This window comes from Cricetulus griseus, chromosome 2 (genome assembly GCF_003668045.3).
Source record: "Cricetulus griseus strain 17A/GY chromosome 2, alternate assembly CriGri-PICRH-1.0, whole genome shotgun sequence".
Taxonomy (NCBI): Eukaryota; Metazoa; Chordata; class Mammalia; order Rodentia; family Cricetidae; genus Cricetulus; species Cricetulus griseus.
The window spans coordinates 179,252,809-179,258,745 of record NC_048595.1 but is presented as its reverse complement, the minus strand read 5'-3'; positions in this window follow the sequence as shown (position 1 = coordinate 179,258,745).

Here is a 5,937-nt window from a genome sequence, read left to right as displayed (position 1 = left end):
CCTTAGGGAGTTTATCTCATACTGCACAGAGTCCTTGGTAACAATGGGGGCTCACCAGCCATTAGGAATCTTCTCTAATCAGGGTTTCTATAAGCCATGGGTAGGTAACTGTGAGTGGTGTACTATTTTCCCTAAATGGTATTCCATGGGCATCCCCAGAGAAGCAAATGTTCTATAACAGATGGCCATTCCACCCCACCTGGAAGCCCTAAGTAAGCAGGACATCTTGTTCCCACCAATGGCACTGATCCTTTGGTCTACTGAAGTGGAGCCAGATGTCTGCCTAGCCAGGAGGCTGCAAGTTCTCCTAGATAACATGTGAAAAAGGCAAACAGCAGCTTACAAACCTTCCTCAACCATGTGTCAATCACTGGAAGGCTGGTTTAAATGTATTGCCAGGCTCCACTCTGAGCTTCTTATTTAGTAAGTCTGAAATGTGAAATCATGTGAAATGAACAAAAACATGTAGATGATACTTGTCTAAGGACCACAACTGAGAACTGTGATAGAACTCTTACCCCTTCCTACTTGCTGCCTCTGGTTTTCTTAGAGTTCTAAGCAACTACAAACAACCTGACCTGTACAAACTAGGCCTCCATCCTTTTCTCTCCGTGCATTAATGCTTTGTCAGTTCTTTCAAGCCTGAATTCCCTTAAGTTGGTAAACTTCCTTTAAAATCCCCCTGTCTCCTTAGTTTCATATTTGTACTTGGTATGGTTTCTCTCAGATTTAAATGGAATTACATGGAAAATACTTAGTTACAAGGACTAATCTTGATCAGTTGAGCAATAAAGTGGATTATGAAAACAATCTCAAGTTATCTCATCTACTATTGTACTAGAGCTTGAACCTGTTATACTAGATTCCTTCTAGAATACCTATAAAATAAGAAACAAATATTAGGGTCAAGGGATATAGAAAAAGACAGTGAAAACAAACAGAAAATGCCAATACATTTTAAAATCCAGGAGCCTGCTATTAACACGGTGGTCACATGAATTGAGGACCAAGAATTTTCAAATCATTCAAAGCTTCCCTGAATGCTGAAAGTAACCATCTTAAGAATCTTGATTCTACAGCAGTGTTTTAATAACATATTTACGTAAGGCTTTTAGCCCATTGCTATCTATGAAAATAACAAGAAAAATAACCCACTTCAATATGAAATAATAGTTTGTTGCCATTGACTTAGAGAGAAAACAAATGCTGTCTTAATGAAAGAAAACAAAGAATGATAATAAAAGAAAGGAAAATGTATATGCAGTAACCCTACAAGGAAACTGGAGTCTTGATAAAGGTAAACTGGTACTCATTCTCCATATCACAAGATAAAACTATCAGCAAGACTCTTGCTAAAAAAAAAAAAAAGAAAGAAATACACAACTCATTGGACATGAAGAAGTCTCAATGGTGCCTTCATAGAGTCTTCAGCCTTATGGATGACTATCTTTGGCACAGGGAGATACTGTGCACCCTGTCACAGGAGAAACATAAACACCACCCCAGCTACAAAATATCTCATCTACAATGGTGTCCTTCCTGCAAGATATGCTAGTGCAATTGTAGGACAAGCTTGTGGGAGTAGCCAACCTATATCTGATTTAAATTAAGGCCCACTCCATGAGATTTAACCCATACCTAACAGTGCTTAGGTGACCAAGAACCTGAGACTAGATATCCCAGATTCCTGGGATGTTAGAGTAAAACCAAATAGTACTGTTCTACTAAAATAACAGGAATAAAATGGCTCTTGATGACATTCTGCTATACTCATAGACTAGTGCCTTGCTCAGTTACCATCAGAGAAACTTCCTCCTGCCATAGATGGGAACAGATACAGAGACCCACAGCTAGAAAATGTGCAGAGAGTGAGAAACCTTGGAACACTCAGCCTTAAACAGAGTGTCTCTATTAAATCCCTCCCCTCAAGGAACCCTGAAGAGGAGGAGGTGGAAAGAATGTGAGAATCATAGGGGATGGAGGCCCTATCCATCAACAGGATCTGCACACATGAATTCACAGAGACTGAGACACAATGCACAGGGCCTGTGTAGGTTTGCACCAGATGGGGTTCTAGAGCTGAATGAAGAAGTAGACACATGTACACATCACTAACCCAGAAAATATAGTTTTCTCCAAGGGAGTCTTACTAGGGGAAACAAACTACTCTTAAGGGTAGACCACATGACTAGCAGTGGTCAGACAATAGAAAATAAACTCAATAGCATGTTTTAAAGTTCCTTGTTGCATAATTTCATGTCAAGTCCTTTTATTTTATTTATTGATACTTTTTCTCTTTTAAATTTACAGGTCCTTGCATATATATTATGGCTTCCAGTTTTTGTGTTTTTATTGATTTCTGAGTGTGCAAACCAGTGGATCTCTGTTTCCTATGCATTTTTCTTGGGAAATGTTTTCCTTCTGCATGTTTGCATTATATAGTCCAATATGTTAGTTTTTGCTTTATCTTATTATATTTCATTTTATTTCATCTTATTATCATCCCTTAGAAGTCTCTTTTGTTTTCTAATAAGAGACAGAAAGGGGGTGGATCTGCATGAGTAGGCAGTGGAGAGGAACTTCGAGGAGTAGAGGGAGGGGGAATTATCGTATTAATAAATAAAATAAAACATTTAAATATAAAAGGTATATATTTGCCTGTAGTATCTGTATTTGTTCTGTTTGTTTTCATGAGGGGTCCTGTAATTACACAAAGGATACATGGAGTGGGATGGAGATGAAGCTTCCAATAAGGGACAAATTGTTTTTAAGATGCAAAGATTAATTAAACTTAATCAGTACAGATATCATTAGTCCTGTGATTTTCTCATGGGATGCTTTCTTCACCTACATACTGAGCACACATAGCAACAAGGGTTTTTCTATTTAAACTAGAAGGAATCAAGGATAATTTCACAGTTCTGAGGAGGCAACTGACAAAAGCTCTACAAACCAAAAGTTTGATGTGTAGCACCTCACTGCCTCCAAAGGAAGCTGACAGTTCATTGTAGATGGCCATTTTCTCCTTGAAAAAAAATGACTATAAATGGTAAGTGCCTAATTACAATAACTTAAACTATCCCACAGTTTCCTGAGAGTAGAATATAATTAATGGATATCTGTGGGGAAGAGTGGGCTCAGTGATTCGATTGCCTCTTGATTATGGAGGAATCTAGCAGAAGCTGGAGTCTGCAAAACAATAAAGGAGTCAGTATGTATTTCTTTTTCAGAAGTGTTAATACTCAAGACTCCTGAGGAGTGCATCTTTAAGCTGGTCCTTTGCTCACCAGGTAAATGATTTTTGCCTCACCTGGGAAGCTAAATTACAATTCCTTAAGGCAAACTTAGTAAAAGCTCAATCTGCCTCCTGTGGTCTTGATTGTGCTGAAATTTTCTTAGTACATGTCACAATTGTTTGTACTCTTATTCAAAGTAACCTGAGTATTTTTACGAAGAGCAAAGAGGATTTCTGTGAGAGCGAGGTCAGTCTGGTCTATACAAGTTCCAGGCTTACCAGGGCTGGTGGATCCCTGTCTTGAAATAAGTAAATAAATATTAAAAAGCAAAAGTGTCCTAAGATCTGGACTCTGTTGTATTCTGGGGAAGATCCTCTGCAGCAAGGAATGGAAAGCAAGACTGAAGAGTTGAGCAGTTGAGCAACAACCCCAAGCATTAGCTCCTTTTAATGTCAGAGAATGATGGTTTTCCTTGTCTATGAAATGAACTCTGATGATGCTATCCTTACTTCCTTCTGGAGTTTGAACATGGTGCTCAAGCACTCTTACAAAGCTTAAATGCAGGATAAATCATGACCACACATGATGACATTTTGTTTTAGGAGAGGTAGCATTCAGTTGAGGCAGCATTTGATCCAAGTAAAACTAAGAAATCTTTTACCCCACATAGAAAAACAATGAGAATGATGACCCTGTAGTGGTTTGAATGGGAGTAGCTCCCATAGGCTCCCACATTTGAAACCAGTCGTAGAACTATTGGGAAAACTTTAGGAAGTGTGACCTTCCTGGAGGTGAGTCAGTTTGAGTAGGCTGAGACTTGAAAATACTAGCGCTATTCCCAGTCAACTCTCTGCCCACTTGGGCATCAAGTGTGGTATCTTAATCCTCCCTGCCACCATGCCTTTGGTCCACCAACAGGAACACCAACTGTCTGAAACCATAACCCTAAATAAGATAATTTTTTTCTACATTGCCTTAGTTGTAAATGCTAATCACAGCAATAGCAAAGTAACTAAAGCAGAGGTTGATACCAGAAATGGACTATTGCTATGACAGACCAGACTGTGATGGTTTGGGAAAGAATATGGAAGACTGTGGAACTTTGGACTAGTAAAGTGGTTGATCACTGCTTTCAGTGCTTAATGGACCATCCTAGTAGGACTTGAAAAATAGTAGTGATGTGGAGCATAGAAGCCCAGTTCAAGAGGTTACAGAGGGGAACAATATGAGCAATTTGGCTAGACACCATTCTTTCAATATTTCGGAAATGTGTGCCAGCCTTCTGATCTTATCCTAAGAACTTGCTGAGGCTAAATTGAAAAATAATGAACTAAATTCTTTAACACAGGGGATTTCAATACAGTCTAATATCAACACTGTTTCTTGGTTATTAGTAATCAAACTTATGAAGGTCGACAATGAAGAAACACATGGGATGCATACAAAATTTGTAGTATGAGGAGAAAAATAGCAGCAGGAAATTTAATGTTGAATCTATTACTTTTGCTGAAAGAGAGAGAAGATTAAAGAGAGGCCCGTTCTGAAATGGAATAAAGTGGAGTTCCTCATATGGAAACACCCCATGCAGCTAAACTTCCAAAATTTAAAAAGGAAAGACCTGAAGAATTTTCTGTTCCTAAAATGGAGCAGCAAATGAAGCCTCTGTGTGTGATTCAAGGGAGCCAGGCTCCATCCCAAGTGGCCAGACAGACTTGGCAGTGTGGCCCAGTTACAACTTTAGACTTCTGAAGTACTCACACGGAAATGGGGAATCTAGATATCTTTCTCTGTGATTAAGGAGAATCACTGAGGCCAATGGAGGGAAGCCCTACATAGACTCAGAGAGGCCATTGCAGGCAGTTGTGAAAATAAGGTCTGCATTATGTTAGAGACCTCAAGATGTTATAAATCCGGAGCTATGAGACACCTCCAAGGAGAGTTCCACACAGAGTGGATCCGACCCACGAGAGAAAAAAGAAGGCAGCAAAGCTGGAAGAGAATCATCCCTATAAGCCCTCTGATATCAGACATGGAGCTACAGGATTTGGAGTTTGCACTGTTGGGTTCCAGGCTTTCTTAGATCCAGTGATTCCTTTACTATTTGCCCTTTCCTCTCTTTCAGAATGGTAATATATATTCTGTGTCATTGCATGTTAGAAGCGAGTAGTTCATTTTCTCATTTTAAAAGAGGTTACAACTAAGAGATTCCCCTTGAGTTGTAAAAGATACTTTGAAGTTCACTGGGACTGTGAAAGACTATGGAGACTTTTGTAAATGGACTAATTACATTTTGCATTTACACATGGCCATACACCTATAAGGGCCAGGGAGTGGAATGTGGTTGTTTAAATGAGTATGGCTCTTATAGGTCCATATGTTTGAATACTTTGGTCCCCAGTTGTTAGAACTGTTTGGGAAACACTAGCAGGTGTGGTCTTTTTGGAGGAGGTATGTCACTAGGAATGGTCTAGGAAGATTGAAAAGTTTCAGCCATTCCAATTTAACTCCCTCCCTCCTACTAATTGTGAATAAGATGCAAGATCTCAGATTTTCCTGCCACCACACTTTGGCTCTAGCATCATAGACTCAACCTTCTGAATCCATAAACTCCAATTAAATAATTTCATGATCCTGGTGTCCTATCAAAGCATTAGAAAAGCAAATAGGATAGATGGGTAAATTTGTTTGTGCTTAAATGTGT